The following is a 21,167-nucleotide window of genomic DNA, read 5'->3' as shown; positions in this document are numbered from 1 at the left end:
GCGGGGAACACAAATGGGGGGTGGGGGGAAGGGAGGATCACAAATGGGGGGTGGGGATGGAGGGGATTGGGGGGGTGGGGATGGAGGGGGTTGGGGGAAACACAAATAAGGGGGTGGGGGAAGGGGGGAGAACACAAATTGGGGAAGGGTGGGGGAAGGGGAGGTGAAGTGGGGGGAAGGGGGCTAGGGGGGAAGGGTGGGTGGGGGAAGGGGGGGAAGGGCGGGGAAGGTTGGGTGGGGGAAGTGGGGGGAAGGGTGAGTGGGGAGAAGGGGGCGAAGGGGAGGAAGGCGGGGGAAGGGGAGGCAGGGGAAGGGGGGAAGGGTGGTGGGGGAAGGGGGGGTGGGGGAAGCGAGGGGAAGGGGGGAAGGGTAGGGGGGGAAGGGTGGGTGGGGGAGTGGGGGAATGGTGGGTGGGGGGAGGGGGGAAGGGTGGGTGGGGGAAGGGGGGCAGGGTCGGGGGGGAAGGGGTGCGAAGGGTGGGGGGGAAGTGGTGGGGGGGAAGGTGTGTGAAGGGTGGGGGGGGAGGGGGAAGGGGGGGAGGGTGGGGTGGGGGGATTGGCAGGTGGGGGGAGTGGGGAGATGTGGGGTGGGGAGGGGGTGTGGGGAGGGGGTGGAGTGGGGAGGGGTGGTGAGTGGGGAGTAGGGGGTAGTGGTGGGGAGGTGGGGGGAGGGGGGAGTGGGGAGGGGGGAGTGGGGGAACATGGATGGTGGGGAACACGAATTAGAGGGGAGAACACGAATTGGGGTGGGATGGGGAGGGGGGGAACACCAAATGGGGGATTGGGGAGGGGGGAACACCAATGGGGAACGGGGAAACAGAAAGGGGGAAACAGAAATGGGGAAGGGGGGACCAGAAATGGGATGGAGGGAACAGAAATGGGGGGATTGGTAAGGGGGGAAACAAATACGGGAGTTTGGAAGGGGGGGGAACAAATGGGGGAGTCGGGAAGTTGGGGGAACAAATGGGGGAGTCGGGAAGGGGGGGAACAAATGGTGGAGTTGGGAAGGGGGCAACACAAATGGGTGAGTTGGGAGCCCGGGAACACAAATGGGGGAGTTGGGAGCCCGGGAACACAAATGGGAGAGTTGGGAGCCCGGGAACACAAATTGGGGTGTTGGGAGGGGGGCAACACAAATGGGGGAGTTGGGAGCCCGGGAACACAATTCGGGGAGTTGGGAGGGCGGGGGACAGAAATGGGGGAGTTGGGGGGGGAACACAAATGGGGGAGTTGGGAGCGGGGGGGACAGAATTGGGGGAGTTGGGAGGGGGACAGAATTGAGGGAGTTGGGAAGGGGGCAACAGAAATGGGGGAGTTGGGAAGAGCGGGTACAGAAATGAGGAGTTGGGAAGAGGGGGAACAGAATTGGGGGAGTTGGGAAGTGGGGGGACAGAATTGGGGGAGTTGGGAAGTGGGGAAGAGAAATGGGGAAGGGTGGAACAGAAATGGGGGAGTTGGCATGGTTGGGAACAAATGGGCGAGTTGGGAAGCGGGGGAACAGAAATGGAGGAGTTGGGAAGCGGGGAACAAATGGGGGAATTGGAAAGTGGGGGAATAGAAATGGGGGCGTTGGGAAGTGGGGAACAAATGGGTGAGTTGGGAGTGGGGGGAACAGAAATGGGGAAGGGGGAACAGAAATGGGGGAGTTGGGAATGGGGGGAACTAATGGGGCAGTTTGGAAGGGGAGGAAGCAAATTGGAGAGTTGGGAAGGGGGGGAACAGAAGTTGGGAAGGGGGTAACAGAAATCGGGAAGGGGGAACTGAAATGAGGGAGTTGGGAAGGGGAGGGAGTTGGGAAGTGGGAAGTTGGGGAATAGAAATGGGGCAGTTGTGAACGGGAGGAGACAGAAATTGGGGAGTTGGGAAGTGGGGGGTGGGACGGGACGGGACGGGGTGTTAGGGACGGGAGAGGAAGCGGGGAAGGAGATGGGGGAAGGAGTGGAGGGTTGGATGGGGATATGGCGGGGTAGGAAGGGCGAAATGGGGGAAGGAACGGACGGGATGGGACCGGACCGGGGTGAGGGGGGTTTAAGGCGGGGGAAGGAGGGAATGAATGGGATGGGGCGGGGGGAAGGATGGAAGGGATGGGACAGGGCGGGGGGGAAGGAGGGATGGCATGGGACAGGACTCGGGGCAAGGGAAGGGACGGGATGGGGACAGGGAGGGGGAATGGGCAGGGTGAAGATGGAAGGGAGGGAGGGAGGGGGAAGGGGAGGATGGAAGGGAGGGAGGGGCATGGGGAGGATGGAAGGGAGGGGCATGGGAAGGAAGGGATGGGAGGGGCGGGGGAAGGAAGGGATGGGAGGGGCGGGGGAAGGAAGGGAGGGGAGGGGCGGGGGAAGGAGGGAAGGGTGGGAGGAAGGGAGGGGCGGAGGGGTAGAAGGAAGGGGAGGGGTGCGTATGGGAAAGGTGGCGGAGGGTGTGCCGGGGAGGGGTGGTGGGCCAAAGAAGGGGAAGAGAGGGGAGGGGGGCTGGAGGCGATAGGTGGCGGGGTGGAGGATAAGAGAGGGGTGGCAGAAGGGAGAGATGGTGGGGGGAAGAAGGGGAAGGGAGGGGAGGGGGGATGGAGGCGATAGGTGGAGGGGTGGAGGAGAAGAGAGGGGTGGGAGAAAGGAGGGGTGGTGGGGGAAAGAAGGGGAATGGAGGGGAGGGGGATGGAGGCGATGGAGGGAGGGGGGAAGAGAAGAGAGGGGTGGGAGAAGGAAGGGGTGGGTTGGGGGAATGGTCGGGTGGGGGAGGTGGAAGGTAAGGAAGGGGTGGGGTGTGCCAATGTAGAGGTCAGGTGGGCCTGGAGAGGGAGAAGGAAGCAGAGGGGAGTGGTGGAACAAGCAAGAGCAGGTGGCGGAGAAAAGGGAGTGGGGGAAGGAAGAGGTAGAGGGAGGGGAGGGTAGGAGTGTTGTGGACTGTTGGAGAGATGGGGGAGAGGAGGGCTCAAGCGGGTACTGGTGAGAACAATAAGAGTGGGAAGAGGGGCAGGAGACCATGGGGTGGGAGATAGTGGAGTGAGTTTGGTGAGGGAAAGGAAAGGTGGGGGGCATGGGGGAGTGAAGGGGAGAGGGGAGGATGGAATGGAACAGAAGAAAGTAGATGGGATATGGAGGAGAGGAAAGGAGAGAAGGCCTAAATGGGAGGGAAGAGATGAGGGTGGAATAGGGATGGCAAGGGAGGAGAGGAAAGAGTGGGAGGGGAAGGATAAGGAAAGTAAGGATGGAGCTAGAGGAAGATGGGGGTGGGTGACAAGAACGGGAGAGGAGACTCCAAGAAGGATGGATTGAGGGGGTGCGCTGAAATGTAAGAGTCGGTGCTGGGAGATGGGGAGGGACTGATGAGAGTGAATTGGGAGGTGAGAGAGGAGAAGTGAGAGAAGGAGGGAGGACAAAACAAGATAGGAGATTGTTGGGAGAGTCGGAGGAGAAGGACAGTAGGTGGGGGAGGGCCGAAAAGATGTGGACGGGTGTAGGGGAATGGTGAGAGGACAAACAGAGAGGAGACGTGCTGAGAAGGACGGGGAGGAGGGAGTGAAGAGGGTACTGGATGGCAGCGGGGTAACTGGGACAGAGTTGGCAAGGGGGAATTGAGGAAGAGGAGGTGGGACAGAGAGGAGAAGGTGAACTAGAGTTATGAGTAAGGGAGAGAGGATGGGGAAGGGTTTTAGTGAATGGGTCTGGGGAAGGGAAAGGAGAAAGGGGGACGGGTTGCTGTCCCTCCAACAGCTTATATAATACTGCATGAAATATACTTGTGTGAATGATGGCTGAAATGGCAAGTTTGCTGTATTGACACTGTATACCCAGCTGTGATCACTGTCTCAACACAATGACAATCTGGAATGAAATGTAAAACCTTTACAGTCCGTGACTGCAACTTTGTCTAAGCTTGCCCAAGCTTCAGGCTAGTAATGTATTTTTATCACATACATCATTGCAACTCAGTTGGACTGTACAACTACATAAAATTCCTAAAACGTAGAAGAACTGATGTTCAGACTTGTTTAAAGAAAATTCTGAGCAATGTTCTTATATTTACATTATAAGTGGTTATTCAACTTGATAGAACAGAAATGGAAATAGAAATTGCTGGGAAGAATTCAGCAGGTCTAGCAGCATCTCTGGAGAAAAAATAGCGTTAATGTTTTAGGTTCAGTGACCCTTCAGAACTGATTGGAGCATGGAAATGGTTGGTTTCAATGCAAAAGATGGGGTGTAGGGAGGAGTAAAAGATTGGTGCAGATGGAGTTTAGAGATGGAGAAAAATCAGTTGGGCAAACAAAGGATTGGCTAAAGGTCAGCCTTGGAGAATGAATGGCATGTACTGGGGACCACTAAGTTTTTACAGCAATTTCTGTTTTGTTTCTGACTTGTAGCATCTGTAGTTCTTTGGCTTTTTGTTTAGTAGCTGACAGTACAGACGTGAGTATTGCTGAAAGACATGTTTTGCGAAATCTTTTCATCTTGCACTCATCATACAATTGGAATTGATATTCTTATGAATTCTTCTGAAGAGCGCAAGATGAAAAACTTCTTTGTCAACAAGTCACAAATACCAATTACCAGTTTTATTCAACATCTGGTTACACGACAGAAATTGCAAATCGAAATAAAAAGAAAAATCTAAAAGTTGGATTGCTCAAATTAAGAAAAGTAAGTGCTGGAATCTCAGATTAATAAATTCAAGAGAAAATAGTCCAGAAATTCACTGGGACTGATTGCACTTTTTGGTGCATCTGCTTTGCCTCATTTGTGTGAGAATCATAGACTTTCATCCATACTTCTTTAAAATGTAAAAGTCCAAGTTGGCTTGCTTTCAATCCATGCATACTGCCTGACCTACTGTGGTCTCCAGCATTTGTTGTTTTCAGTCATTTTTATTTTGCAATATTGATTCAGGGACAGATATTGGCCAGAACATCAGGGATACTTCTGTTACTCCTCTTCAAATAGTGCCATGGGATCTTTTGCATCCACTTGAACAGAAGTGGAACCTCAGTTTAATATCTCATCTAGAAGAATGCTGCAAGATCATCTAAATGGCAAGCAGATTAGTATACTCTAACTTACTGTTGTTCTCTGCCCCTTGTTGACATCAAATATTAGTCTTGAAAATAATTTATGTAACCCTTCATCAAACTCATAATTGATTTTGATCTTGTTCTACAGACTTCATTGATAGCGAGTTTTGAGAAGATTTGTAGCTCAGGTTGAGGTTCTGGTGTGAGTTTGCGCGCTGAGCTGGAAGGTTCGTTTTCAGACGTTTCGTCACATTTTTTTAATTGAAAAAATATACTTTATTCATAGAATGTACATAAAATAAAACATTTATACAACTACCCAGTCATGCAAGCCACTCCGGGTTACCCAGGGGGTACGTACACCAACTAAAGGAAAAAACAAAACAGAGAAAAAAAAACAAAGCAAAGAAACCACCCCGGCAGTCGTCACCCCGCACAGTCTCAGTTGGCCCCCTGACCAGTTGGGGAAGGCGCCAGCTGGGCCCAGTTACCAGATAGGGTTCTTTTTCCTATTCTGGACGAGGGGTTTCATACGGTGGTCTTTCCCAACGTGCCTTGGCGGCGGCTGCCCCAAGCTTTAGCGCGTCCCTCAGCACGTAGTCCTGGACCTTGGAGTGCGCCAGGCTGCAACACTCGGTCGGGGTCACTTCTTTCAGCTGGCAGACCAGCAAGTTGCGGGCAGACCAAAGAGCGTCTTTCACCACATTGATGGTCCTCCAGGCGCAGTTGATGTTGGTCTCGGTTTGCTTCCCCGGAAACAGCCCGTAGAGCACGGAGTCCCGCGTCACGGAGCTGCTCGGGACGAACCTCGACAAATACCACTGCATCCCCCTCCAGACCTCCTGCGCATAGGCACACTCCAGAAGGAGGTGATCAACAGTCTCGTCCCCCCCCCCCGCAGCCACCTCGAGGGCAGCGTGCGGTGGCGCAGAGATTCCGGGCATGCATAAAGGATCTCACTGGCAGAGCCCCTCTCACCGCCAGCCAAGCAATGTCCTTGTGCTTGTTTGAAAGTTCTGGCGATGAGGCATTCTGCCAAACCACTTTGGCAGTCTGCGTAGGGAACCACACGACAGGATCCACCCTCTCCTTTTCCTGAAGGGTCCCAAGGATACTACGTGCTGACCACTGCCTGACGGCCTTGTGGTCAAAGGTGTTTCCTTTCAAAAATTTCTCCACGAAGGACAGGTGGTACGGAACGGTCCAACTACTCGGAGCGTTCCGCGGCAACGAGGCCAGGCCCATCCTTCGCAACACCGGGGACTTAGAACATAGAACAGTACAGCACAGAACAGGCCCTTCAGCCCACAATGTTGTGCCGACCATTGATCCTCATGGATGCACCCTCAAATTTCTGTGACCATATGCATGTCCAGCAGTCTCTTAAATGACCCCAATGACCTTGCTTCCACAACTGCTGCTGGCAACGCATTCCATGCTCTCACAACTCTCTGCGTAAAGAACCTGCCTCTGACATCCCCTCTATACTTTCCACCAACCAGCTTAAAACTATGACCCCTCGTGCTAGCCATTTCTGCCCTGGGAAATAGTCTCTGGCTATCGACTCTATCTATGCCTCTCATTATCTTGTATACCTCAATTAGGTCCCCTCTCCTCCTCCTTTTCTCCAATGAAAAGAGACCGAGCTCAAGAGACTTGTAGAACCTCAGTAAGTAGTGACACTTGGTGTTTGCGTACTGAGGATCTACGCACAGCTTGATGCAGCCGCACACAAAGGTCGCCGTCAGGGAGAGGGTGGCGTTCAGTACGCCCTTTCCCCCATTTCCCAGGCCTTTGTACATGGTGTCCCTGCGGACCCGGTCCATCCTCGACCCCCAAATGAAGTGGAAGATGGCCCGGGTGACTGCAGCGGCGCAGGTCCAGGGAATAGGCCAGGCCTGCGCCACATACAAGAGTACCGAAAGCCCCTCGCACCAGGTTCTTACCCGCGACGGAGAGGGACCGGAGCGTCCACCTGCCCAGCTTCTGCATCAATTTGGTGATACGCTCCTCCCAAGTCTTAGTGCACACCCCAGCTCCACCAAACCAAACACCCAGCACCTTCAGGTAGTCTGTCCTGACGGTGAAGGGGATGAAGGAGCGGTCGTCCCAGTTCCCCAAGAACATGACCTCGCTCTTACTACTATTGACTTTGGCACCCGAGGCCAGTTCAAACTGGCCGCAGATGTCCAATAGTCTACTCACCGACCGACGATCGGTGCAGAAGACGGCAACATCGTCCATGTACAGGGAGGTCTTGACCTGAAGGGCCCCGCTGCCTGGGATAGTCACGCCCTTCAGGCTCACGTCCTTCCTGATGGAGGCGGCGAAGGGCTCCACACAGCACACGAACAAGGCAGGAGAGAGCGGGCAGCCCTGCCTGATTCCAGATCTAACAGGAAAACTGTCTGATTCCCACCCGTTGATCGAGACTGCGCTAATGATGTTGGCGTAGAGCAGCCGGATCCAATTGCGGATGCCCTCCCTGAACCCCAATTTGGAGAGGACGTCCCTCATGTACGCATGAGAGACCCTGTCGCAGGCCTTCTCCTGGTCCAGGCTGACGAGGCAGGTGTCCACCCGCCTGTCCTGTACGTAGGCGATCGTATCCCTGATGAGCGCGAGGCTCTCAGCGATCTTCCTGCCCGGCACAGCACAGGTTTGGTCAGGGTGAATCACTGACTCCAGGACAGACCTGACCCGGTTGGCTATGACCTTGGCCAGGATTTTGTAGTCCACGTTCAAAAGTGAAATGGGACGCCAATTCTTAATTTCTTCCCTCTCCCCCTTCCTCTTGTAAATGAGGGTGATGATGCCCTTCCTCATGGACTTGCACATTTCCCCTGCCCGAAGCGCACTATCGTACACCTCCAGCAGGTCCTGGCCGACCAGGCCCCACAGAGCGGAATACAGCTCTACCGGTAAGCCGTTGCTTCCGGGAGTCCTATTCCTCTGCAAGGACTTGAGGGCTCTGGTCAGCTCGTCCAGGGATATCAGCCGGTCCAGCCACTCCCTCGTGCCGTCGTCTAAGACCTCCGTGATAGACGACAGGAACGACTGGGAGGCCGTGCTGTCCGTGGGCTTCGTGTCGTACAGTCTGGCATAGAAGGATCTGCTGATCCTCAAAACGTCGGGCCGAGACGACGTCACCGAGCCGTCGTCCTCCTTCAGCCGGCTAAGCACAGAGCTCTCTTTGTGCACCTTTTGAAAGAAGAAACGCGAGCACGTCTCGTCCTGCTCCATGGAGCGGACCCTGGACCGGAAGATTATCCGGGAGGCCTCCGCGGGGAAGAGCGAGGCTTGCTGGCCCCTCACCTCGCGGAGGTCATCCGTGACATCGACCCCCATCAACTGCAGAAGGAGCAGATTCTGCACCCTTTTCTGGAGTCGCGACAGCTTTCCCCACCTCTCTCTTGCCTTCTGAACACCCTTGAGGACAAAGAACCTCTTGATATTCTCCTTCACCGTCTCCCACCAGTCGCCTGGAGACTCAAAGAGGGGTTTCACGGTTCTCCAACCGGCGTACTTCCTCTTATGCTCCTCGACGTTCTCTGGGGTCAACAGAGTCGTGTTGAGCTTCCACGTCCCTTGCCGGCCGGCTGGTCGTCCTGTAAGTGACAGTCGGCCAGCAGGAGGCAGTGGTCAGAGAAGAACACTGGCTCGACGCCGGTGGACCTGACCGAGAACGTCCGTGACACAAACAGGAAGTCTATCCTTGAGCGGATAGACCTGTCTGGCCGCGACCAGGTGTACTTCTGCTGCGCTCCGTCTGCAGGGGTGCTGAAGATGTCGAGCAGCTTGGCGTCCTTCACCGTGCCCATCAGGAATCTGGACGTGACGTCCAGTTGACTCCCCCCACCCGCTGTCCCCACGCCGGATCTTCCATCTGCATCAATGATGCAGTTGAAGTCTCCGCCTAGGATGACCGGCCTGGACGTAGCCAGCAGGGGTGGAAGCCGCTGCAGGACGGCCAACCGCTCACTCCGTACCGCTGGGGCGTACACGTTGATCAGCCTCAGGGGAGCGCTCCTATAGGTGATGTCAGCCACTAGGAGGCGCCCCCCCCACCACCTCCTGAACTTGAGAGATGGTGAAGGTGCGCCACTGCAGCAGAATAGCCAGACCCGAGGAGTGACAGTTGTTACCCCCCGACCAGATCGAAGGCCCACAGGTCCAGGCACCAGACCATTTCCCGTGCCTGCCGAGGTGCGGTATCCCGCACTCCTGCAGAAACAGGAGGTCCGCCTTGATGGTGGCCAGGTAGCCCAACGTGGATACACATCTTGCGGTTGACTTGACGCTGCGCACATTAATGCTCGCAACTCGTACCCCCATGGGCAGTGACCACAGTACCCTCCCCAAGTCCAAGGTCCAGCCCCTCCATCTGTCCCTGCATGCCCATTGCCCGGGCTAACTGCTGGACGCTCTCCGGGCTCAGGTAACCGTCCGTGCTGCCTTCCAGGTGGCATCCCCCCATCAGGGGTGCGGAGGCAGGAGGGTCCGGCTCCGGGTCAGGCTGGGGATGCGCTGTTTCCTCCTTCCTGCCTGGAAGTTCCGGCGGGCCCTCCAGTGCTCCAGCGGCACTTGACTGGGTGTCGGAGGGAGCCTCAGGACGCCTCCCGTCACCTGGAAGCGGGGTGCTGCTTTCCTTCCCCCTCGAGATCTTTAACTTCTGCTTAGGGTGGGCCCTCTCCGAATCCCCCTCGTCAGAGGAGCTCTTATAGCCCCCCTGTAGCTGCCTCTTCCCGCCTGATGGTTGCAGTTCCTGGGCCCGTCGATGCACCTTCCTCCTCGCTTTCCGGACTGTTGTCCACTTCCCTGGGTCGCCTGTTGCCGCCTCCATCGACTCCAGGTTGTCAGGGGGGGATCGGAGCCTGGAGGGGTGCTTTGCTGGCCTCTGGCCCATCCTGCGGGGCTGGGCCCTCCTGCACGGCCTGGCCCTCCTGCACATTAGTGGGGTCCTTGCTGGGCCCTGGTGCCTTCCTCTCCTCCGGGGGGGCTGGCCCGCATTGCCCCTGCCGGCGACCTGGGCATAGGTGGTCCCCCGCCGTGGGCATGCCCTATAGAGGTGGCCTGCTTCCCCGCAAAGGTTGCAGCTTTTCTCTCGTGGGTAATCCTTTGCAAGGTGTCCCTCCTCCCTGCAGTTCCTGCAGATGGTGGCTTTGCAGTCGGCCGCCACATGACCTGACCTTCCACAGGCATGGTAGACTTTAGGTTGCCCTGCATAGGTCAGGTAGCCCCTGCTGCGAAGCTGGACGGTGGGTGTACGACATTCCCATCCGCGCCCATCCTCAGCGTCACCTTGACCTGCCTCTTACTCGTCCAGATGCCAAAAGGGTCCATGATGTCAGTTAGGTCCCCTTCCACCTTCACATACCTTCCGAGGAAGGTCAGGACATCAACTGCTGGCACGTGCGGGTTGCACATATGTACAGCCACCATACGGCTCCTCTGTGCTGGCATCACAAACAGCGGGACAGCGGTCAATACAGAGAGGGGGCCCTCACCTCCTTTCTCCTTGAAAATCTCCAGGAAGCGCTCGCAAAGCTTGGCACTCAGGAAGGTCACGTTGTAAAAACCTTCCCCGGGGAAATCCTGCAAGCAGTAAATGTCCGCAGCAGCGAACCCACAACAGTCCAACAGGACCTTCTTCATGAAGAAGGTGCGGTCCACAGGTGCACCTTCATCCACCTTCTTTACAGAAACACGGATGGTGTTCCGGGCCCCCTGACCTGGGGCACGAGCACTTGCCGCAGCCATCGTTGCAGGTTGGCTGCTCCCCTGAACCAGCGTTAGGCCGAAGCCAGCATTAAGATCCACTGGTCGCAAGGGTGCACAGCCAACCCGACGTCCTCCTTTCACCTCCAAGACAGCACTCTCCTCCTCTCGGTCCACAAGAGAGTGGGTCTTTATTGTGTTCGAGATGTAAGCTAGTTCACTGAGCTTGCCGGTTTGTTCCCAGATGTTTTGTCACTTTTTTTTATTTGAAAAAATATACTTTATTCATAGAATGTACAAAAAATAAAACATTTATACACCTACCCAGTCATGCAAGCCACTCCGGGTTACCCGGGGGTACGTACACCAACTAAAGGAAAAAAAACAAAACAGAGAAAAAAAAACAAAGCAAAGAAACCGCCCCGGCAGTCGTCACCCCGCACAGTCCCAGTTGGCCCCCTGACCAGTTGGGGAAGGCGCCAGCTGGGCCCAGTTACCAGATAGGATTCTTTTCCCTTTTCTGGACGAGGGGGCTCATATGGTGGTCTTTCCCCACCGCGCCTTGGCGGCGGCTGCCCCAAGCTTTAGCGCGTCCCTCAGCACGTAGCCCTGGACCTTGGAGTGCGCCAGTCTACAACACTCGGTCGGGGTCAGTTCTTTCAGCTGGCAGACCAGCAAGTTGCGGGCAGACCAAAGAGCGTCTTTCACCACATTGATGGTCCTCCAGGCGCAGTTGATGTTGGTCTCGGTGTGCGTCCCCGGAAACAGCCCGTAGAGCACGGAGTCCCGCGTCACGGAGCTGCTCGGGACGAACCTCGACAAATACCACTGCATCCCCCTCCAGACCTCCTGCACGTAGGCACACTCCAGAAGGAGGTGATCAACAGTCTCGTCCCCGCCGCAGCCACCTCGAGAGCAGCGTGCAGTGGTGCAGAGATTCCGGGCATGCATAAAGGATCTCACTGGCAGAGCCCCTCTCACCGCCAGCCAAGCAATGTCCTTGTGCTTGTTTGAAAGTTCTGGCGATGAGGCATTCTGCCAAATGACTTTGGCAGTCTGCGTGGGGAACCACACGACGGAATCCACCCTCTCCTTTTCCCGAAGGGTCCTGAGGATACTACGTGCTGACCACTGCCTGACGGCCTTGTGGTCAAACGTGTTTCCTTTCAAAAATTTCTCCACGAAGGACAGGTGGTACGGAACGGTCCAACTACTCGGAGCGTTCCGCGGCAACGAGGCCAGGCCCATCCTTCGCAACACCGGGGACTTGTAGAACCTCAGTAAGTAGTGACACTTGGTGTTTGCGTACTGAGGATCTACGCACAGCTTGATGCAGCCACACACAAAGGTAGCCGTCAGGGCGAGGGTGGCGTTCGGTACGCCCTTTCCCCCATTTCCCAGGTCTTTGTACATGGTGTCTCTGCGGACCCGGTCCATCCTCGACCCCCAAATGAAGTGGAAGATGTCCCGGGTGACCGCAGCGGCGCAGGTCCAGGTAATAGGCCAGGTCTGCGCCACATACAACAGTACCGAAAGCCCCTCGCACCTGACAACCAGGTTCTTACCCGCGATGGAGAGGGACCGGAGCGTCCACCTGCTCAGCTTCTGCTTAAATTTGGCAATACGCTCCTCCCAAATCTTAGTGCATGCCCCAGCTCCACCAAACCAAACACCCAGCACCTTCAGGTAGTCTGTCCTGACGGTGAAGGGGATGAAGGAGCGGTCGTCCCAGTTCCCCAAGAACATGACCTCGCTCTTACCCCTATTGACTTTGGCACCCGAGGCCAGTTCAAACTGGCCGCAGATGTCCAACAGCCTACTCACCGACTGACGATCGGTGCAGAAGACGGCGACATCGTCCACGTACAGGGAGGTCTTGACCTGAAGGCCTCCGCTGCCTGGGATAGTCACGCCCTTCAGGCTCATGTCCTTCCTGATGGAGGCGGCGAAGGGCTCCACACATCACACAAACAAGGCAGGAGAGAGCGGGCAGCCCTGCCTGATTCCAGATCTAACAGGAAAACTGTCTGATTCCCACCCGTTGATCGAGACTGCGCTAACGATGTTAGCGTAGAGCAGCCGGATCCAATTGCGGATGCCCTCCCCGAAACCCAATTTGGAGAGGACATCCCTCATGTAAGCATGAGAGACCCTGTCGAAGGCCTTCTCCTGGTCCAGGCTGACGAGGCAGGTGTCCACCCGCCTGTCCTGTACGTAGGCGATCGTATCCCTGATGAGCGCGAGGCTCTCAGCGATCTTCCTGCCCGGCACAGCACAGGTTTGGTCAGGGTGAATCACTGACTCCAGGACAGACATGACCTGGTTGGCAATGACCTTGGCCAGGATTTTGTAGTCCACGTTCAAAAGTGAAATGGGACGCCAATTCTTAATTTCTTCCCTCTCCCCCTTCCTCTTGTAAATGAGGGTGATGATGCCCTTCCTCATGGACTTGCACATTTCCCCTGCCCGAAGCGCACTATCGTACACCTCCAGCAGGTCCTGGCCGACCAGGCCCCACAGTGCGGAATACAGCTCTACCGGTAAGCCGTTGCTTCCGGGAGTCCTATTCCTCTGCAAGGACTTGAGGGCTCTGGCCAGCTCGTCCAGGGATATCGGCCGGTCCAGCCACTCCCTCGTGCCGTCGTCTAAGACCTCCGTGATAGACGACAGGAACGACTGGGAGGCCGTGCTGTCCGTGGGCTTCGTGTCGTACAGTCTGGCATAGAAGGATCTGCTGATCCTCAAAACGTCGGGCCGAGACGACGTCACCGAGCCGTCGTCCTCCTTCAGCCGGCTAAGCACAGAGCTCTCTTTGTGCACCTTTTGAAAGAAGAAACGCGAGCACGTCTCGTCCTGCTCCACGGAGCGGACCCTGGACCGGAAGATTATCCTGGAGGCCTCCGCGGCGAAGAGCGAGGCTTGCTGGCCCCTCACCTCGCGGAGGTCCTCCGTGACATCGACCCCCATCAACTGCAGAAGGAGCAGGTTCTGCACCCTTTTCTGGAGTCGCGACAGCTTTCCCCACCTCTCTCTTGCCTTCTGAACACCCTTGAGGACAAAGAACCTCTTGAAGTTCTCCTTCACCGTCTCCCACCAGTCGCCTGGAGACTCAAAGAGGGGTTTCACGGTTCTTCAACCGGCGTACCCCCTCTTAAGCTCCTTGACGTTCTCTGGGGTCAACAGAGTCGTGTTGAGCTTCCACGTCCCCTTGCCAGCTGGCTGGTCGTCCTGTAAGTGACAGTCGGCCAACAGGAGGCAGTGGTCAGAGAAGAACACCGGCTCGACACCGGTGGACCTGACCGAGAACGTCCGTGACACAAACAGGAAGTCTATCCTTGAGCGGATAGACCCGTCTGGCCGCAACCAGGTGTACCTTTGCTGCGCTCCGTCTGCAGGGGTGCTGAAGACGTCGAGCAGCTTGGCGTCCTTCACCGTGCCCATCAGGAATCTGGACGTGACGTCCAGTTGAATCCCCCCACCCGCTGTCCCCACGCCGGATCTTCCATCTGCATCAATGATGCAGTTGAAGTCTCCGCCTAGGATGACCGGCCTGGACGTAGCCAGCAGGGGTGGAAGCCGCTGCAGGACGGCCAACCGCTCACTCCGTACCGCTGGGGCGTACACGTTGATCAGCCTCAGGGGAGCATTCCTGTAGGTGATGTCAGCCACTAGGAGGCGCCCCCCCACCACTTCCTGAACTTGAGAGATGGTGAAGTTGCGCCCCCGCAGCAGAATAGCCAGGCCCGAGGAGCGACAGTCGTTACCCCCCGACCAGATCGAAGGCCCACAGGTCCAGGCGCCGGACCATTTCCCGTACCTGCCGAGGTGCGGTATCCCGCACTCCTGCAGAAACAGGAGGTCCACCTTGATGGTGGTCAGGTAGCCCAACGTGGACACACATCTCGCGGTTGACTTGACGCTGCGCACATTAATGCTCGCAATTCGTACCCCCATGGGCAGTGACCGCAGTACCCTCCCCAAGTCCAAGGTCCAGCCCCTCCATCTGTCCCTTCATGCCCATTGCCCGGGCTAACTGCTGGACGCTCTCCGGGCTCAGGAAACCGTCCGTGCTGCCTTCCGGGTAGCATCCCCCCGTCAGGGGTGCGGAGGCAGGAGGGTCCGGCTCCGGGTCAGGCTGGGGACGCGCTGTTTCCTCCTTCCCGCCTGGAAGTTCCGGGGGGCCCTCCAGTGCTCCAGCGGCACTTGACTGGGTGTCGGAGTGAGCCTCAGGACGCCTCCCATCACCTGGAAGCAGGGTGCTGCTTTCCTTCCCCCTCGAGACCTTTAACTTCTGCTTCGGGTGGGCCCTCTCCGAATCCTCCTCGTCAGAGGAGCTCTTATAGCCCCCCTGTAGCTGCCTCTTCCCGCCTGATTGTTGCGGTTCCTGGGCCCGTCGACGCACCTTCCTCCTCGCTTTCGGGACTGTTGTCCACTCCCCTGGGTCGCCTGTCGCCCCCTCCATTGGCTCCGGGTTGTCGGGGGGGATCGGAGCCTGCAGGGGTGCTTTGCTGGCCTTGGGCCCATCCTGCACGGCCTGGCCCTCCTGCACATTAGTGGGGTCCTTGCTGGGCCCTGGTGCCTTCCTCTCCTCCGGGGGGGCTGGCCCCGCATTTCCCCTGCCGGCGACCTGGGCGTAGGTGGCACCCCGCTGCGGGCATGCCCTATAGAAGTGGCCCGCCTCCCCGCAAAGGTTGCAGCATCTCTCTCGTGGGCAATCCTTTGCAAGGTGTCCCTCCTCCCTGCAGTTCCTGCAGATGGTGGCTTTGCAGTCTGCCGCCATGTGACCTGACCTACCACAGGCATGGCAGACTTTAGGTTGCCCTGCATAGGTCAGGTAGCCCCTGCTCCCGCCGATTGTGAAGCTGGACGGTGGGTGTGCGACATTCCCGTCTGCGCCCATCCTCAGCGTCACCTTGACCTGCCTCTTACTCGTCCAGATGCCAAAGGGGTCCACGATGTCAGTTAGGTCCCCTTCCACCTTCACATACCTTCCGAGGAAGGTCAGGACATCAACTGCTGGCACATGCGGGTTGTACATGTGTACAGTCACCATACGGCTCCTCTGTGCTGGCATCACAAACAGTGGGATAACGGTCAATACAGAGAGGGGGCCCTCACCTCCTTTCTCCTTGAAAACCTCCAGGAAGCGCTCGCAAAGCTTGGTCACGTCGTAAAAACCTCCTCCGGGGAAATCCTGCAGGCAGTAAATGTCCGCAGCAGCGAACCCACAACAGTCCAACAGGACCCTCTTCACGAAGAAGGTGCGGTCCACAGGTGCACCTTCATCCACCTTCTTTACAGAAACACGGATGGTGTTCCGGACCCCCTGACCTGGGGCACGAGCACTTGCCGCAGCCATCGTTGCAGGTCGGCTGCTCCCCTGAACCAGCGTTAGGCCGAAGCCAGCATTAAGATCCACTGGTCGCAAGGGTGCACAGCCAACCCGACGTCCTCCTTTCACCTCCAAGACAGCACTCTCGTCCTCTCGGTCCACAAGAGAGTGGGTCTTTATTGTGTTCGGGATGTCAGCTAGTTCACTGAGCTTGCCAATTTGTTCCCAGATGTTTTGTCACCATTCTAGGTAACATCAACAGTGAGCATCCGACAAAGCACTGGTGTTATGTCCCGCTTTCTATTTATCTGGTTAGGTTTCCTTTGGTTGGTGATGTCATTTCCTGTTCTTTTTCTCAGGGGATGGTAGATTGACTCCAAATCAATGTGTTTGTTGATGGAGTTCCAGTTGGAATGCCATGCTTCTTGGAATTCTCGTGAATGTCTCTGTTTGGCTTGTCCTAGGATGGATGTGTTGTCCCAATCAAAGTGGTGTCCTTCCTTATCTGTATGTCAGGATACGAGTGATAGTAGGTCATGTCGTTTTGTGGCTAGTTGATGTTCATGTATCCTGGTGGCTAGCTTTCTGCCAGTTTGTCCAATGTAGTGTTTGTCACAGTTCTTGCAAGGTATTTTGTAGACTTCATTGTAATTTAACCTCTTTCACCTCAGCTGCCTCTGGACCAAAACTAAACAGTCCATCAGAGACATTCTTGATCTATAATTTTCAGATGACTGCAGTTCTATTACACCCCATACCAGTTTTGCAAGTCACTCTTTCTGACTTCAGTTCTACAAACCAAAACCTGTTCTTGAATGTTGTCAAGACAAAGTTCACATATCAACCCTCAGACAGTCAGTCAAATATTCTACCTCACAGTCATACAGCTTGGAAACAGACCTTTCTGTCCATCTTGTCCATGCCTAACATAATCCCAAACTAAAGTAGTCCTACTTGCCTGCTCCTGTCACATATCCCTCCAAACCTTTCCTATTCATGTACTTATTTAAAAGTCGTTTAAACGTAACTGTGCCTGTATTCATCACTTCCTCAGGAAGGTCATTCCACATGCAAACCACCCTCTGTGTAAAAACATAATCTCTACACTGCCACCTCCTGTTTTCATTCAAAGCACAGTATGGAACAATTCACTTTTATTTTCTTGTGCTCCTGTGGATGTCTGTGTGTTTGTGTTTCCCTTTTATGGTCTGATCCCATTTTAATTATGATGTTTCAGTGTTCCATTTTTCTTAAAAAGTTACAACCAAAATGTCAATTTGTCTACTTCCGAAAAGGATGTTTTCAGTTTCTTCTGTTTTGGAAGATTTAACATTTGTAGTTTGTTCGGTTTTCAAAGATTTTGGAAAAAATTGTTTGATCACCACATTGTTCTGAGAGTAGTAAATGTCATCTAGGAAAGTAATTTGAAAGCAGCTTTTTTTTGGATGAAACCTTTAGTGGCTAGTTTCTCAACATGCTTTTAAATAGTTGACATCTCCAGAGAGGTGCAGTTTTTCCTAAACTATAAATTTGAACAATTATTGTTGTTTTTGACTTATGTTGACAATGAAGAAATTAGTTCAATGGTCAGAAATAGCACATCTCCTGTGTCTATTTGCAGCAAGACCCAGACAACTTTAAGACTTATGCTGAGAAGTAGCAAGTATCATTTTTGCTATACTGGTGCCAGGCCAGGACCATTTCCAATAACTGACAATCTAACATTGTCTCTTGAAACTGAATAGAATTTCTATTGCTAAATCCCCCATTATCAACATTCTTGGGGTTATCATTGATCAAAAACTGAACTGGACCTGCTACACAAGTACTGTGGCAACAATAACAGATCAGAGGCTAGGAACCCTACAGCAAGAACCTCACCTCCTGGTTCCCCAAAGTCAGTCCAAGACACAAATCAGAAATGTTTAGATACTCTTCACTTGCCTGGTTGGATTCAGCTCGAACAACAGTCAAGAACTTCAACACCCACTTGATTGGGACCCCATCCGCCATCTACCATCTACCATCTCTAACTTTGACTTTCTTCACAAACAATGTACAGTGGCAGCAAGGGTAGCAGACACATGGGAACATCACAGTGTTATGCCATTTCATCTTGGAACTATATCACCGGTTCTTCACTGTCACTGGCTCAAAATTCTAGAATTTCCTCCTTGACAGCCCTGTCTGTCATCATACATTTCAACAGCTTCAGCAATTCAGGAAGATAGCTCACCATCACCATTAGGGCTTGGCTAAGCCAGTAAAGGCCACATCCCATAAACAAATAAAAAGAAACACTGAATAATAGTTAACAACAAGAAGAAACATATTAGTCAAATCAAATTGACTGAAAACTTATGCACATATTGACTTTTAAAAATCAATATCAGTTATGACAGATTGCATTCTTCTCTTTGAGCCACAAGACTCTTGGTTCAAGTGTCTCTCCAAGGCTTCAATGTTAGTGTCAAGGCTGACTCTTCCATGCAGACCAAGCAAGTGTTGCATTGCTCGGGGTGCTGATATTAGGGTGCCCTGTCGAGTGAAGCACTGTTTGCTCTTCTCTAGTGGCTGCAAAATATCCCAGGGCAGCCCTTAAAGAGAGCAGGGAGCCATCACCGGTGTCCTGGTCAATATTTATATCCCTCAATCAACATCACAAAGGAAATAGATGACCCGGTCATTTTCATATTGTGATATGGGAGCTTGCTGAGTGCGAATTGGCTGCAGCATCTCCTACATTACAAATACGGCAATGTAAAAATGTTGCAATGCTCTTTGAGACATCCAGTAGTATTGAAAAATTCAATATAAATAAAACTGTTTTTTTTCTTTTATGAATTACAGGAAAGGCCATGGCCACACATCCTCTGTTTAGTTTGTACTAGGTGAACATACCCACTAAAATGTACGGAATGGGTAAAAGTCAAGCTGCAAACCTGAGATACACTGAATCCTGTGCTCGGAGAATAGTCGCAGTCTCAAATGGACACAAGATAGTTACAAAGAGCACCATGCCAGTGCAAGCTGCCAAAAGCATTCACAGGATATTCCATTCAAACACAAAGCCAAACCCGTCCCTGCAGGTGAATTCAAGCATTGCTCTCATGGATAGTATATCAACTCAATAAGCATTGTGCTGATTTGTACCAGATGGAACTTTATAGTGTGTTTAACACTGGGTAACGGCATACAATTAACTCAGAGATAGTAGAAATGCCGATTCTGAATCTGAGATAACAAGGTGTGGAGCTGGGTGAACACAGCAGGCCAGGCAGCATCAGAGGAGCAGGAAAGCTGGCGTTTTGGGTCTGGACCATTCCTCAGAAAATTAACTAATGGTGGGAGGCAATTTCTTCCCAGCACTACATATAGAAAAAGACAAGTGTTTAAATTGCAGATGTATATTTTTACTACATGAAGCAGAAATGAAAAAAATAGCAATTGGTCTTCAGTCTGGCATTTACTTTTCAGCCCACTGACTATAGCACATTTTAGAAATAACCTGACTACTGTCTTATTTGCAATGTAGGTGCTAACAAGCCCAGAATTCCTGGCTGGAGACACGGTTATTAACAATCTGAAAAACCCAGATCGAGTGTCAACTGGTGGAGATGAAACACCAGAGGGTAAGGAGACAATTTGATTACTCTGTGCTGTGTATGAGTATTTGGTACTGAAAGACAAAATCATCTCATGGTTGTCAGAACTTTCCAAACTGGCGCGCTCATTTCCAATTCAAATTCTGTTGTTAAATTTTGTCTGATAATGCTCCAAGAAGCATCTTTTTCCCATGCCGAAGGAAAAAGAAGGTGCCCATAAGGTGATGGCATTGTGATATCATCACTGGATGATTAATCCAGAAGTCTGGGGACTTGGGTTCAAATCCTGCCTTGGCCGATGGTGGATTCAGTAAAAATCTGGAATTAACAGTTGAGTGATGACCATGAACCCATTAATTGATTTTTATTGTCATGTGTACCAAAATACAATGAAAAGCTTGGTTTAGGAGCAGTACAGGCAGATCACAGCAAGCAAAGGATGTAGAGATCAAAAAGACTTACAGGCATACAGGTTACATTGCAGGTTACATTATTTGATAAGAAATCACACAACACCAGGTTATAGCCCAACAGGTTCATTTGAAAACACAAATAAACCCAGTTGGATTACAACCTGGTGTTGTGTGATTTCTGACCTTGTCCAGCCCAGTCCAATACCGGCATCTCCACATCATACATTATTTGAGAATAGAGTCCATTCAACAGTCTGACTGCCGGAAAGGAGCTGTTCCTGAACCTGCTTGTGCGTGTGGTCAGGCTCCTGTATCTTCTGCCTGATGGAAGAGGTTGTAGGAGGTCATTGCCATGGTGCAATAGGTCTTCGACGATGTTGGCTGTCTTTCCATGGCAATGAGCCATGTAAATAGAGTCCATGGATGGAAGGTTGGCTTCTGTGATGGTCTGGGCTGTGCACACAACCTTCCATCGTTTCTTATGGTCGTGGGTAAAGCAGTTGCCATACCAGGCCATTATGCACCCGAATAGTATGCTTTCAATGGTGCTTCTGTAGAAGTTAATGAGGTACCTTACAGACAAGCCAAATTCCTGAGCTGCCTGAGGAAGAAGACGCATTGTTGTGCCTTCTTGACTGTCGCATTTACATGCGAAGTCCAGGACAGGTTGTCGATTATCATCACTCTGAGGAATTTGTTGCTCTTCACCCTCTCAACCTCATTTCTGTTGATGTACATGGGGGCATGTTCTTTTATTTTCTTTTCAATTGTTGGGAAAAACCCACCTGGTTCGCTAATGCCCTTTGGGGAAGGAAACTGGTGTCCTTACATGGTCTGACCTTTATGTGACTCCAGACGCACAGCAATATAGTTCATTCTTAATCTGACCTCTGTAAATTAAGGATGAGCAATAAATACTGACCTAGCCAGCAATGCCCTCATCCTGCTTTGTATGACTATATTGGAGAAGTTCAGGAATATATTGAGCACTATAAATCAGCATCAACATTTTCTCTGAGTTGACTACAGTTCTTGATGTCGCTGACACACATGAGCCTCGGACGTCCATGCAGTGAGTAAGAAAATTAGATT

General features: G+C 53.3%; 1 protein-coding gene and 1 pseudogene across 1 annotated transcript in view; one reads left to right on the top strand and one right to left on the bottom strand.

The window, feature by feature from the left end:
* tax1bp1b (Tax1 (human T-cell leukemia virus type I) binding protein 1b) overlaps positions 1-21,167 on the bottom strand; it is a 130,792-nt gene that overhangs the window by 99,912 nt on the left and 9,713 nt on the right. The gene's annotated exons all lie outside the window — the stretch shown is intronic.
* On the top strand, positions 18,967-19,826 carry LOC125460690 (UDP-glucose 6-dehydrogenase-like; annotated as a pseudogene).

The sequence above is a fragment of the Stegostoma tigrinum genome, chromosome 2 (assembly GCF_030684315.1).
Source record: "Stegostoma tigrinum isolate sSteTig4 chromosome 2, sSteTig4.hap1, whole genome shotgun sequence".
Classification (NCBI taxonomy): Eukaryota; Metazoa; Chordata; class Chondrichthyes; order Orectolobiformes; family Stegostomatidae; genus Stegostoma; species Stegostoma tigrinum.
The sequence above is the reverse complement of the archived record's forward strand: the minus strand, read 5'-3'. Positions and strand labels throughout refer to the sequence as shown.